Source organism: Somniosus microcephalus, chromosome 5 (assembly GCF_052327205.1).
Source record: "Somniosus microcephalus isolate GS21.2 chromosome 5, FLI_Smic_1.0, whole genome shotgun sequence".
NCBI lineage: Eukaryota > Metazoa > Chordata > Chondrichthyes > Squaliformes > Somniosidae > Somniosus > Somniosus microcephalus.
Genome location: NC_140991.1, coordinates 251,433,801 through 251,448,360, shown reverse-complemented (window position 1 = coordinate 251,448,360; position 14,560 = coordinate 251,433,801).

The window sequence follows — 14,560 nt, the reverse complement described above, 5'->3', positions numbered from 1 at the left end:
GGAGTTAGATATATTTCTTAAGGCTAAGGGTATCAAGGGATATGGGGAGAAAGCAGGGACAGGGTACTGAATTTGGATGATCAGCCATGATCGCATTGAATGGCGGAGCAGGCTCGAGGGGCCGAATGGCCTACTCCTGCTCCTGTCTTCTATCCGTGTTGACCTGTCTCTAACTGGCATGAAAGCCATGATGCCTTCTCTGCTGAAGCCTGGTTTAAAATGTAATTGGGGTCCCATTGACATAATAGGACACCGATTTGCATTAATTAATGAGCTTCTGCCTGCTTCCATTGAGCATCTCAGCCACCTGTCTCCCCATGGTTAAGGGAGTACCTCCCAGTTGAGGATGTTTCCTTCTCCCCTGTTCCCTATGTTCACCACCCCCTGCTGCATTGATTGTCTTGCTCTCATCCCTCTCCTACTGAAGTGCTGCCTTTGGGACCTCACCCCATTGAGATAGCATTCTTGTTGCCTCCCCACTGCTGCAATTCTCCCCCACCCCTCCACTAATGTAGTTTCCTTGTTTACCTGCACCCCCATGGTTTTTGCTGCCCCTCTCACTCGAGGTATGTTCCCAGTTTCCCCTTTCTCCCCGGCTCTGCCTTAGTCCAGTTATACCCCCGACTTCCAATGCTGCTTGATTTGAAGATTACATTTGGTCTTGACTCGTGTGCAATGCCAATGGAGATTGACCAATAATCTTTAATATTCCTTTTTCATGCAACTATCCAGTTCCCTTTTAAAAAAAATATATTGACTGCTTCAACAACTATTTGTGTTGAATAATTTCACACAAGGAATTTGGCCTTTATCTGAAGAGGGTTGGAATACACAATGGAGGAAGTTATGCTTCAGTTTTACAGAGCCTTGGTCTGACCCCATCTGGAGTACTGTGTTCAGTTCTGGGCACTGCACATTTGGAAAGATATATTTGCCTTAGAGTGGGTACAACAGAGATTCACCAGAACAATACCAGTGCTTAAAGAGTTAAATTATGAGGCCGGAGCAGCCAAGATTCCATCTGCTCTGAAAAGAGGAGCAGAAAACATGCAAGTGTTTCTTGGAACCATTAAGTTAGAGAATTCAGAATAAGGGGGCATGAACTTAAAATTAGAGCTGTTATCGGTCAATACTGAAAATGTATTTTCTTTGACCTTAGAGTGTATGCTTAGAATGGTATGCTTAGAGTGGATAAGTCACCTGGTTCAAATGGCTTGCATCCCAGATTGCTGGGGGAATTGGGGGAGGAGATAGCGGAAGGGCTTGCCATAATTTTCCAATTTTCCCTAGATGCGGGTGAGGTGCCTGAGGATTGGAAAGTGGCAAATGTGACACCATTGTTCAAGAAAGGGTGTAAGGACAATCCTAGTAACTACAGGCCGGTCAGTTCAACATCAGTGGTGGGTAAAGTTTTTGAAAAAATAATCAAGGAAAAAATTAATGGGCACTTGGAGAGGATTAAGCTAATTAAGGAGAGCCAACACGGATTTGTAAAAGGCAGATCATGTTTGACTAATCTAATTGAATTTTTTGACGAAGTAACAGGGAGGATTGATGAAGAGAATGCAATGGATGTTGTCTACATGGATTTTAGGAAGGCGTTTGACAAAGTACCACATAGAAGGCTGATTAACAAAATTGAGGCTCATGGAATAGGTGAGTCGGTGGCAGCTTGGATAAAGAATTGGCTTAAGGACAGAAAACAGCGAGTTGTGGTAAATGGCTGTTTTTCAGACTGGAGGATGGTAGACAGTGGTATTCCCCAAGGGTTCGTGCTGGGGCCACTGCTTTTTTTGATGTATATAAATGACCTGGATATTGGAATACAAAGTAGAATTTCTCTAAATTTGCCGATGACACCAAACTTGGGTGTGTGGAAAACAGTGAGGATGATACCAATCGACTGCAACAAGACATAGAAAGGCTAACAGAATGGGCAGACAAGTGGCAGATAGCATTTAATACAGAGAAGTGTGAGGTGATGCATTTTGGCAGAAGGAACAAGGAGAGGCAATATACACTTAATGACACAGTTTTAAAGAGTGTGCAGGGACAGAAGGACCTGGGAGTTAATGTGCGTAGGTCCCTGAAGGTGGCAGGGCATATTGAGAGAATGGTTAGCAAAGCATATGGGATCTTGTGTTTCATAAATAGAGGTATTGGGTACAAAAGCAGAGAAATTATGCTGAATCTTTATAAAGCGCTGGTTAGGCCACAACTGGAGTATTGCATCCAATTCTGGTCACCACACTTTAGGAAGGATGTGAAGGCCCTTGAGAGGGTGCAGAGGAGATTTACCTGAATAGTTCTGGGGATGGGGGATCTTCGCTACAAGGACAGGCTGGAGTAGCTGGATTTGTTTTCATTAGAGCAAAGGAGGTTGAGGGGTGATTTCATAGAGGTGTACAAGATTATGATGGGTTTGGATAGGCTAGACGGAGAAAGGCTGTTCCCACTAGTTGATGGTACAAGGACTGGGGGACACAGATTTAAGATTTTGGGCAAGAGATACAGGGGGGAAGTGAGGAAAAACTTTTTTACACAGCAAGTGGTGAGGACCTGGAACTCACTGCCGACAGAAGTGGTGGAAGCGGAGACACTCAATGTTTTCAAGGGCAGACTGGATAGGCACTTGAGGGAAATAGACTTGCAGGGCTACGGGGATAGAGCAGGGGAATGGGATTGATACGATTGCTCTGCAGAGAGCTGGCATGGACTCGATGGGCTGAATGGCCTCCTTCTGTGCCGTTATGACTATGGGGGGAAAATTTGGTTGCTTTGAGCCTCCCATTCGTGCCCTGATAGGGCGCTAATGGGGCGCAAAGCTAGTAGGGCGCAGTGCCGCCAACGCCTCCTGTGAAATTCAGCAGGAGGTTAGCGGTGGCAGTAACTGTTAGCGCCCGTGGTGCTGCACCACCAGCGATGACGTCATCGCCGTGCACAGCGCCCCGCTCGCACCCCGGCTGCGATCTTCGGTAGCGCCCTGACTTACTGCCGGACGCTATGTCCGACGGGGTCAGGGGGGCTTACCTGCGGCCGGGGCAACGCAAGTTAAAGGGGAGGTGCCGGGTGGCCATTTTTGTTGCTGGCCACCTGCCAGCATCTGCCCCCCTTGCCGTCCCCGGCCTCTTCTTCAGCGCCCCCGCGGAGTGCCGGCTGAGCCCCGTGAGCCCGGCACTTCTCTAGAGTGCCGGGCTCTTTTGCCAGCACTCCGATCCCTAGTGGCCCAGCTTGGCCCCAGGTCGCGCTGCGCAAGGCCCTTCCCCTTTAAGAAGGGGAGGAAGGCCTGCAGTACCGCGGCATGTAGCGCCGTGATATTCCCTCGCTGTGCCCCAAAAGGGAGGCGGGGCACTTCCAGTAGCGCCCCACCTCCCTCTTGGGATGCTACCGATGAATTTCAGCCGCGGAGGCGCTAATTTTGTCAGGGCGCTAAAAGTAGCACCCCGGCGAAGTTAGCGCCCCAAAGGGGGCGTGACTCAATTTTTCCCCTATGACTATGACTATGATCTACACTAGAGGTGATTTCCAGGTCAGTTCTCCACTTATTGTAGAAGCTATTTGAAATTGCTGCAGACCGTGATGCACAAAGGAAATGCAGCACAGCAGTAATTCAGCCTTCACTCAGTAATGATTGAAATGAAATGAGATGAAGTCTAATACAGCCTTGTTAAACCCTTACTGTGATTAACATAAGGCCCATTTTTACACATGACTCTGCATCATAGAAAGTTAAGCATGTAAAATAGTGACAAGCTTTTTGTCTTCATTGGCGGCAGAGGTATGCACCATGGGGATTTTGAGGCTCCATTTAGGCCTAGACTTTCCTATGGCAAAATGCCTGTTGTTGGGTGATGTTGAAGATTAGAATTAAGTAAAATACTGCCCCATAAAATGGCAACCAAAATATTCCACCAAGTTTGCCAGTTGTTATTGGAGCCCACCCTGCTCTATGCAAGTAGAGGTTGATGGGTGTGGCCTAATCTTCCCCCAACAGCAACCCCTAATACAAATGCAGGTAGGACTGCTTCTGCCTGTATACCTGGTGTGGGGGTACCGGCAGTTGGGCATCATGCAGCCTCACCATTCAGGAACCCCTCCATTGTTTCTCCACTTCTGTGTAAAAAGGAATGGGACCCTCTATGTAAATGTCACAAAGGCAGGTGGCAGCAACAATATAAAAAAGAACAAAAATAATACTAATATGGTTCTGAATGAACCTATAAATGTACAAAGTAGTCCTTTTAAACTTACTTCCTCCTTGAAGTGAGTGCCAAATTTTTAAAAATTCATTCCTGGGATGAGGGTGTCACTGGCAAGGCCAGCATTTATTGTCCATCCCTAATTGCCCTTGAGAAGGTAACAGTGAGCCGCCTTCTTGAACCGCTACAGTCCGTGTGGTGAAGGTACTTGCATAGTGTTGCTAGGGAGGGAGTTCCAGGATTTTGACCCAGCGACGATGAAGGAACGGCTATATATTTCCAAGTCAGGATGGTGTGCAACTTGGAGTGGAACTTGGAGGTGGTGGTGTTCCAATGCACCTGCTGCCCTTGTTCTTCCCAGTCGTAGAGGTCGCGGGTTTGTGAGGTGCTGCCGGAGAAGCCTTGGCGAGTTGCTGCAGTGCATCTTGTAGATGGTACACACTGCAGCCATGGTACGCTGGTGGTGGAGGGAGTGAATGTTTAAGGTGGCGGATGGGGTGCCAGTCAAACAGGCTGCTTTGTCCCGAATGGTGTTGTGCTTCTTGAATGTTGTTGGGGCTGCACTCATGCAGGCAAGTGGAGAATATTCCATCACACTCCTGACTTGTGCCTTGTAGATGGTGGAAAGACATTGGGGAAGTTAGGAGGTGAGACACTCGCCACAAAATACCCAGCCCCTGACGTGCTCTTGTTGCTATAGTATTTATGTGACTGGTTCAGTTAAGTTTCTGGTCAATGGTGACCCCCCAGGATATTGATGGGGATTTGGTGATGCTAATGCTGTTGAATGTCAAGGGGCGGTGGTTAGACTCGCTTGTTGGAGATGGTCATCGCCTGGCATTTATCAGCCCAAGCCTGAATGTCATCCAGGTCTTGCTGCATGTGGGCATGGATTGCTTCATTATCTGAGTAAACCAGGACAGCAGTTTTATACTCGCTTTAAGAATGAATGTAAATCAAGCAACAATGATGCAAAATGGGAAGCTTAATTTTTCTGCTGGTTGCTGGAGTGGGTACAAAAGTGAACAAGCATCCAGCAGAATGGATCCCCACCCCAATTCCCACCCCCACCTGGCCATTTAGTGCCCCAAACTCATGTGGATAGTTGAGGAAACTCCAAGGCCATGAAATTCGACTCCTTAGCGCTGGCAGTTAAGGCCAGTTTGGAGAGAAAAGCGGCGGTCGCCTCGCTTCCTCACACTTCCGGCGCGGCCCGTGATGGTCATCATCTTGTTGCAGGCAATAGCACGGGCAGGACATGCGTGCACCGTCAGTGTGCAGAGTAGGCAGATTCACAGTCAGTGTGTAATGCTGATTTGACACATGACCTGTCATTTTTGATGTCACCGATCCAAACAACACCCTCTCCTAAACACACACAGCTGAACGTACATTCAACTGCATGAGGGACCACCACCCCCCCCAGTGCTATTTAAAGGGATACAGCCAACTTGCAGAAAAATTGATTATTTCTCTTTTACTGACTCTGACTTTATACTAATACTGGCTTGCTGTAAGACATTTATAAAGTTGGTAAAGTGTGCAGGGAGTGCTGCTGGACGTTGGGAAGACGTTGGCTGTGACTGGAAGGCCTCTGACTAGACCTCTTACTCCTAGTCATGAGGGCTCTAGTTGCAGTCCCTCTTGCGCTGCAGCATGACTGAGAGGGAGCAGAGGCAGCAAAGACAAGCCGCTCACAAGATGGAGGAGCAGCAGGACGAAGAGGGCTCTCAGCAGGAAGTCTTACCCACCAAGGGTATTCAGGGAGCGCTTCTACCTTCACCTAAGCCAGGAGCAGTGTGTTCGGCGGCTCCACTTCACGAAGGAGGTGGTCACAACTTTACCACCTCTTGGAATCAGACCTGCAGCCTCAGAGCAGGACAACAATGGTTCTGCCAATGGCCCTCAAGTTGACTGTGGCCCTGAATTTTTACACCAGCGGATCCTTCCAGGCTAGAACAGGCGACATAGCAAATATCTCGCAGTTCGCCATCCATCGCTGCATCTGGGAGGTCAGAGGCTCTGTACTCCAGGAGAGGGGTTTTCAATGTCTTCTCTCTAAGCAGGAGGAGCACGCACATGGCTTCTCCATGGTGCAGGGTGCCATTGCCTGCACATGTGGCTTTGCGGGTGCCACATATCAATGCTGAGATGTACCGTAAAATGGCTACCGCTCACTTAATTGTTGCAATTAGTGTGTGATCACGCCAGTCCACGGTTCCAGCAATCTTCCAGCCACCACGTCAAACCCCAGGGTGACGTCTAGTTGATAATGCCCCTCCACTACCCACCATTCGTTGCTAGCAATCATAATGACAGCCATGCTGCCACAAGGAATGTCATCAAGCAGACCATCGGGGTGCTCAAGCAATGGTTCCGCTACCTTGACCGCTCGGGAGGAGCTCTCCAGTACACCTGGAGCAGGTGTCCCAATTCGTGGTGGTCTGCTGCATCCTCCACAATTTGGCCATCATGAGAGTGCAGTCCTTGCCACTACAGGTTCCATGACCACTTCAGAAGGAGGAGGAGGAAGGGAGAAGGCAGCCTGCAAATCCATGTTCCAGACGGGCTGTCCTTGAGCGCATCAATAGACTTTAGTTCCCCTGAATGAAACTGGAGATCCTCATTGATCAGACTTTACCACCTTACCATCCCTCTGTCACAGAATATTACAGCATCCTTGTGGCCACAATTCTGAAATGAAAGCCACCACAAAACAAACAATTTTAAATGATTAATTCCAATATTAAAACACCAAGTCAACTAATCACCATTGTGCATTCCCTTAGTGTCTGCAGGTGTGCTCTCACCAAGGCCCCATATAATTGCCATAAGACGTCTTTACACACTCAAATCCTTTTGTTATAAAGGCCAACATACCATTTGCTTTCCTAATTGCTTGCTGTACCTGCATATTAACTTTCAGCAATCCATGTACAAGGACACCCAGGTCCCTCTGAACACCAACGATTCCCAATCTCTCACCATTTAAAAAATACTCTGCTTTTCTATTTTTCCTACCAAAGTGGATAACTTCACATTTCTCCACATTATATTCCATTTGCCATGTTCTTCCCCACTCACTTAGCCTGTCTATATCCCCTTGCAGCCTCTTTGCATCCTCCTCACAACTTACATTCCCACCTAGCTTTGTATCATCAGCAAACTTGTACATATTACAGTTGGTCCCCTCATCCAAATCATTGATATAGATTGTAAATAGATGAGGACCAAGCATTGGTCCTTGTGGTATCCCAGTAGCTACAGCCTGCCAACCCGAAAATGACCCATTTATTCCTATTAGTCCAGAGAAGGTTCACTCGGTTGATTCCGGAGATGAGGGGGTTGACTTATGAGGAAAGGTTGAGTAGGTTGGGCCTCTACTCATTGGAATGCAGAAGAATGAGAGGCGATCTTATCGAAACATAAGATTGTGAGGGGGCTTGATCGGGTGGCTGTGGTGAGGATGTTTCCACTGATGGGTGAGACTAGAACTAGGGGGCATAATCTTAGAATAAGGGTCTGCCCTTTCAAAACTGAGATGAGGAGAAACTTCTTCACTCAGGGTAGTAAATCTATGGAATTTGCTACCTCAGAGCTGTGGAAGCTGCGACATTAAATAAATTTAAAACAGAGATAGACAGTTTCCTAGCTGATAAGGGAATTAGGAGTTATGGGGAGTGGGCAAGGAAGTGGACATGAGTCTAGGTTCGGATCAGCCATGATCCTATTGAATGGCGGAGCAGGCCCGAGGGGCCGTATGGCCTACTCCTTATGTTCTTATGTACTCTGTTTTCTGTCCGCTAAACAATCCTCAATCCATGCTGGTGTATTACCCCCAATCCCATGATTTCTAATTTTGTTTAATAACCTCTTGTGTGGCACCTTATCGAATGCCTTCCGAAAATCCAAATACACTACATCCACTGGTTCCTCCTTCCTGCTAGTTACAACCTCAAAAAACTCAACAGATTTGTCAAACACGATTTCCCTTTCAGAAATCCATGTTGGCTCTGCCCAATCCTATTATTACTTTCTAAGTGCCCTGTTACCACCTCCTTAATAATAGATTTTAGCATTTTCCCCACTATTGATGTCAGGCTAACTGGTCTATAGTTCCACGTTTTCTCTCTCCCGCCTTTAAATAGTGGGGTTATATTTGCTACCTTCAAATCCACGCGAACCATTCCAGAATCTATGGAATTTTGGAAGATGACAACCAATGCATCCACTGTCTCTATAGCCATCTGTTTTAAAACCCTAGACTGTATACCATCAAGTCTAGGGGATTTATTGGCTTTCAGTCCCATTACTTTCTCCAGTACTATTTCCTTACGAATACTAATTTCTTTCAGTTCCTCATTCTCACCAGACCCTTGGTTCTCCACTTTTTCAGGAATGTTTTTTGTCTTCTGTGAAGACAGACACAAAGGGCTGGATTTTGTAATTGGGGGCGGGTTGGGAGCGGGGTCGGCGGTTCCCACTCCCGCCTCTGATGTGAGGTGGGATAATTTAGCGATTTTGCCCTAATTGGGCACTTGATTCCAGCGTGTGGGAACCCCTGGCCTACTGAGTCTTTTGGTCTTGAAACTCGGCTCTGATGACATCATTTATGCAGCTGCATTTAAGGCCTGCAAGCAGCCTTAGTTCATTTTCTGCCTTACAACATTTTTTGGGATTGTCCTGAGGGATTTGTGGTGCAGAGATGACAACCTCAAGGTCCAAGGCCGCACCCCGCTTTGATGAAGACTTCCTCCATGCTCTGGTGGAGGGAGCCAGAGCTCAGAAAGAGGTGTTTCCTTCCTCTGGGAGGAAAAAACCTCCCCAGCAGACCAAAGCTGTGTGGCTGCAAGTGGCACAGGAGGTCAGTGCAATATCAATGTTCAGCAGAACCTGGCTGCAGTGCAAAAAGAGGTTTAATTACCTTCCCCGCACAGGAAAAGTGAGTATGACATCACCATGACTCCCAATCTGGTCCTCATTGCCCATCAGCAGCACTCTGCATTGTCAACTTCCTCCTACACATCCCACTTGACCCTTACATCCCTCCACCCTTAACCATTCCCTCTCTCTATGTACACATTCACTTAACTATTCGATTATGCTGCCCTCACACTCCCTATCACGGTTATGCTATGACAACAACTTACAACACACAGGGAGGGCCCTTGGTATTGGCACCTCACTCCATCTTTGTGTCCTAAGCATCTATGCTATGGATTCACTACACTCACTCCATCATTCTCACTCGACCTTCACTTGTGTCCCTCATCGCAGAAAAAGAGAGCCCACAATAAGAGGGAAAGGGCGAAGACAGGAGGCGGGCCACCCTCAATAGCCCAGCTCACCACTGCAGAGGAGGCAACCCTCGAGATTGTGGGAGCTGAGGAGGATGTGCAAGTGGGGGACAGACAGATGGGTGCATCAGAGCAAGCTGGTGACAGAATAGTTTTGCATCTCTCTCATTTACATTGCATGAGTCATTGATATTGATTCTATGCTCTAACAGATTGACTTATGATGACAATTCCATGTGCATGCAACATTTATCTCACATGTCTAACTCTTTCCTTTACTTCCCCACAGGACCATTGACAGCCCCCTCCCCACTGTCCAGGAGGAACAGCCTGAGCCACAAGACTCCTCAGAGGAAGTTGCAACCTCTGAGGGTGCAGCGTCAGCAGAATTAAGCGCCCCCAGCACCAACACAGACACTCACACCTCAGTGGGACCTTCGGGACATAGAGTAGTGTTGTCACCTGGTGTATCACAGCTCACAAGTGAGCATCAGCAGATGGTGGAGACAGGGACAGCAGTGGAGAGCCCTCATCGGAGGGTGCAGGGCGCTCCCAGCTTGGCTCAGCAGCATGTCAACCCTGTGCCTCCGAGTCCATCCAGAGGGAGAGCGGTGATGGAACTCCAGGAACAGGTGCAGGAGTCTCTGGCAGGTTTTGTCTCCAGGGTTACTGAGTGTGGAGAGGATGGAGAAGTCCATCGCTAACATGAGCAGAGCCTTTGTGGAGGCATTGGCGCATGAACGCATCACCTCGGAAAGGATGGCTACCTCCATGGTAAGGATGGCTACTGTAGAGGGGATGGCTACGGCCATGGAGGAGCTAAGTCGCCATGGTCCAGAATAGATGGACATCTCTGGAGGAGCGATGGTCAGCTATTGAGCAGAGAAACCAAAGTTTCATGGAAGTCCTCTGGAGTTGGACTGCCAGTGCAGAAATGGATCCTCATGGCTCCCCTGAAGTGCAGCAAGGTGCTGTCAAGCCACTTGCTAGCTCTGAAGTGTGGCTGGCCCATGAGGGATGTTGGTGACAGACAACAAGGAAGTGGGGATGATAGCAAAATACTGCAGATGCTGGAAATCCAAAAAAACAACAGAGAATGCTGGAAAAACTCAGCAGGTCCAACTCAAATTTCTCTCCACGGATGTTGCCTGACCTGCTGAGTTTTTCCAGCATTCTCTGTTATTAAGGAAGTGGGGGCTCCTCTCCAAGTGCTCACATGACCATGCCGCTGCAGAGTCCTGGGTCAGAGCCCCACCAGTGTCCTCACCCAACTTAGATCAGCGTCTCAGCCCCTGCACAGCTGTAGGAGTAGCAGACTGTTGGCGAGCCCCAACAGGCTCGCAACCCCAGAGGGCACCTGCCAAAGGTGTCAAGGCAGGAACAGCATGAAAGTGAGCAAGGGGCCTCCAAATCTGCTGAAGTCACAGGGGAAGCATCACGTAGGAGCACGCGTAAGAGGAAGATAAAGCACAAGTAGTCACAAGGGTAGTCACTTGGGTGTTCTGTTGTGTTTAATTGTGAAATGCCATCCTTGACTGAATGTTATAAAATTAATTGATGGCAAACTGTTAGAAGTTGTGGGCTGTGTCATTTTGCAAATGGGACTTCCACATTGAGGGCTCAGGGTGACTTGGAATTGTCAGTATGGTGGTCAGTGATAGGAAGCTGCAGGTTCTTGTCCATTGTCGATGGTGTGGTAAGAAGTTGCAAGCCAAATGTGTTTGATTGGGCAGCCTAAGCAATACTGGCCAAGATGAGTGCATCCCATGCATCCCGGGCAGCAATGTTCTCGCATGCTGCTGCTGCTGGTTGATGCACTTCTGCAAGGTCTTCGTTCTCGCTCTCCTCCTCCTCCTCCTCACCTGAGGAGGCTATGTGATGAGCCACTTGTATCTCAAGGCAGCTGCAAGCCACGATGCTATGCCATTTTGTGAAGTGCACAGCAGACCACAATGATCCTGGAGACCCTGGCTGCTAAGTACTGCAGGGCTCCACCTGATCTATCAAGGCATCTGAATCGCATCTTCAGCAAGCCAATGGTTTGCTCAATAATGGATCGGGTAGAAATGTGGCTGGAGTTGTAGCGCTCCTCAGCTTCTTTGGATGGACCCCTTGTTGCATTTGCAAAGATAATCCAGAGGCCGTATGCAGAGCTCAATTCATGTTGCTTTTAATGGCTGATCCAAACACCCTCTCACAGGCAAAAGCAATCGAATACCTATATCCAATGTCAGACACAATACAACGATAACAGCACTATCAAACTCCATGTGCTCAGGTCAAGGTAATCAAGTACCTATCATCAATGTCAGACAGAACATTTCCTCCCCCCTCACAGAATTTCAAACATGAAATGTAGTGACAAAGTCTTGTAGGTGGCCAGGGTGAGAACGTGTACGAACAGACCGAGGTGCGGACTGGTGAAGAGCAGGCCGAGGTGGGGACTGGTGAGGAGCAGGCTGAGGCACAATATCTGCTTGAGGGTTGGCTGGCTGAGCCACATGTGCATCCCGCCACTCTGGGGGTAAGGCTTGGGGATTAGATCCGTATAATCCCGCATCAGGGGGTGCTGGCACCTTCCGAAGGCGGCTGGCATGCCACCGAGAGCCGTCAGTGAGGCAGAAAGTGGCTGGTCCAAGTTGGCAGCTGATTTGGAGAGGGGAGGACCAGAACGAGGCCATCTTATTGTTGCGGTGAGGCCTGCGGACTCTGACCCAATCGGAGACTGAGATGTTGGGCGCCTTGGCCCTCTTCGACTGGTCGAAGCAGAGTTTCATCTTCTCCTGCTGTCTAGCGACTGTGGCTTGAGCCCGTGGAGCAGGGCTCTGAGCTTGCGAGGGGCGGAGCCTGCCAAGGGGCAGCATGAGCTCACGGCCTAGCATGAGGGATGCGGGTGAGACCCCTGTAGGGATTCAAGGATATCGATGATGACCCGAGAGGCGATGGAGCCCACGGTAGTGACCTCTGGCCATTTTGAGTGCAGCTCATAGGTCACCACTAGGAACCGTTGATGGTGGGGGACACCATGGATCTCCCCGCAGACATCCAGCTGCAGGTGCTCCCAGGGCTGAGGGGGCCAGGCAAGGGGTGTCAGGGGTGGAGGAGCCTGGTGGCCAGTCTTGCCACTTACAAGGCAGGCTGCACAGTCCTTGACCAGGGCCTCGATTTCCCTGTCGATACCCGGCCACCACACTAGGTCTCGGCATCGTTGTTTGAGCTTCACTATGCCCAAGTGGCCCTCGTGCGCCATGGATAAAACACGCGCACGAAGGGCACTTGGGACCAGTGCAGAGCCCATGTGCAACACAGGAGTCATTCCAGCAGGAGAGCTCCTCGTTAACTCTGGAGTAGGCAGACAGTTTCTCAGGCACCTTGCGAGACCAGCCATCTCTGATTAAGGTGCACAGCTGGGAGAGGGCCGGATCCTGTTCAGAGGACTCTTTGAGCTCCTGAAGAGACTGTGGTTTGGAGGGGTGTGTGCAGCATCTGGAGATATCTTGTTCCACATGTTCAAACCAGACGAGTGGGGCTGGGGCAGAGGCAGTGCGGGAGAGCAGATCTGCAACAACATTATCACGTCCTGGTGTGAACTAGAGACTGAAATTGTATTGGCGGAGGCGGTCAGACCAGCGGTGTAGATGCAGTGGTCTGTGGCCCGTGCCGGATGTCGACAGCAGGGCAGGGAGAGCCTGGTGATCAGTTCGCAGGGTGAAGGCACGGCCATACGTGTACAGGTGCCACCGCTCACATGCCCAGACGCACGCCAGCGCCTCACACTCGCCTACTGAGTACTTCTGTTCAGTGGGGCTAAGGGCTCGGGAGGCAAAGGCAATTGGTTTCTTTACTCCATTCTGTATCTGCGATAACACTGCCCCCACAGCTGCAGCGGATGCGTCGCAGGTGACGAGGGTGGGGCTGGCGACGTCAAAGTGAGCCAACACTGGAGGCGACGTGAGCTGCGATTTGAGGAGGCGAACAGCTTCCATACAGGCTTGTGACCACACCCAGGGCTCATCCTTTCGCAGGAGCTGGCACAGTGGGGCTGTGGTGGTTGAGTACTGGGGCAAAAACTTCAGGTAGTACCTAGTCATGCCAAGGAAGGAGGCAACCTGTGCTGCAGAGCTGGGTTCCGGGATGCTGTGAATGGCATCCACGTTTGGCTGGAGTGGGGATATACCGTCAGCCAACAACCGAAACCCCACAAATTCGATCTCTGAAACAGCAAAGACACACTTTGCCATTCAGTGTGAGCTTGTGTTTTGCTAGAGCCGTGAAAACTCTGAAGGCGTTCGTCGTGAGTGGAGGTCGAGGGCCCATGCACGACGTTGTCATCCAGGTAGATGGCCACCCCAGGAATGTCCGCGAGCACAGAGGACATCACCTTTTGGAAATGCTGGGTGCCGAGCTAAGTCCAAATGGCTTCCTGGTGTACCAAAAGATGCCAGCATGTGTCACAAAAGCAGTGAGGTCACTGCCGCTGGGGTGGAGGGGAACCTGTAGATAGCCCTGTCGAAGGTCCAGTTTCGAGAACAGGATGGAGCCATAGAATTGCACTGTGAGTTCCTCTGACGTGGGCAGTGGATATTTGTCAGGGATTACGGCCTTATTCACTGCTCGAAGATCAACACAGACGCGTAGACCACCAGACTTTTTCGTTGCGACCACCAGGTTGGAGACCCATGGGGAGGCATCAACTGGTTCAATGATGCCAGCTTCCAGTAGCTGCTTTAGTTCAGCTGTGACCCTGTCACGGAGAGCAAGCGGGATGCGGCGTAGTGGCTGAATGACAGGGGTAACGGTGGAGTCAACCATGGGCTGGTGGGTGAAGGCAGTCAGGCAGCCCAGACCCTCGAAGAGTGCTGGCCATGTTTGGCGCCACAGTGAGGCGACGTGCAGAATCGCAGACCCGCCGGTGTCCAAGAGAGAAAAACCCAGGTCAGTGAAAAGATCCAGTCCCATCAGGTTAGCTCCTTGGCGTGCCACATGAAAACAAAAATCTGGCAAAACTTTTGTTCCATAGCGTGCAGTGAGGTTGACTGAGCCCACTAGTCCAATTTTCAAATG